This window comes from Seriola lalandi, unplaced genomic scaffold (genome assembly GCF_002814215.2).
Source record: "Seriola lalandi dorsalis isolate HSWRI2012SDOR001 ecotype SW California unplaced genomic scaffold, Sedor1 jcf7180002054976, whole genome shotgun sequence".
In the NCBI taxonomy this organism is placed as follows: domain Eukaryota; kingdom Metazoa; phylum Chordata; class Actinopteri; order Carangiformes; family Carangidae; genus Seriola; species Seriola lalandi.
Genome location: NW_019525526.1, coordinates 661,205 through 661,785, shown reverse-complemented (window position 1 = coordinate 661,785; position 581 = coordinate 661,205). Strand labels below are relative to the sequence as shown.

Here is a 581-nt window from a genome sequence, read left to right as displayed (position 1 = left end):
TTTGCTTTTTGGGTAATGTCCGACTTTTATTATTTTCTTTATTTAATTTGACTTAATTTTATTGATTACTTTAAGATTTTTTGAGTTTCTTGATTTTTACTGACAGCACTCCTGCTGGTGACACTTTGGTTTATTTGCACTAACACTAAGACACTTTAGTATGAAGGTCTGGGTGACATCACTCCCATCAGTTAGACCTGTGTGTGTGAGTGTAAAGTTTACCACATGTGAAGATCTGTCCGCTTTTAAACTATTGTTCCCTTCCGCTGTCAGCCCTGAAATAATGGTATTTGCAGACTGTAACGCAGCAAGATGCTTTTTCCTCGACTTTACCTGTCATCTAAAACAGAAGTGAAAATAAGATGAGGAAATCATGATCGATAATGTCCATGTTCTGAAGGTTCGACTCTGAAATGTCAGTGGTAGTGACAGATATATAAAGAGTTGCAGGTGGGCGTGTCCAAATCTTGTGTGACGTTCTCTGAACCTGTCAGCTGCTGTATAAAAATGAACTTGATGAATCAAAGTGTAACTGGGAGAATCTGTGGTACTCGAGGTCCCCCTACAGTACAGGAGATTAT

General features: G+C 38.6%; 1 protein-coding gene across 1 annotated transcript in view; it reads right to left on the bottom strand.

The window, feature by feature from the left end:
- Nucleotides 1–581, bottom strand: part of LOC111646810 (M1-specific T cell receptor beta chain-like) — a 9,064-nt gene that overhangs the window by 750 nt on the left and 7,733 nt on the right. The window lies entirely within an intron of this gene.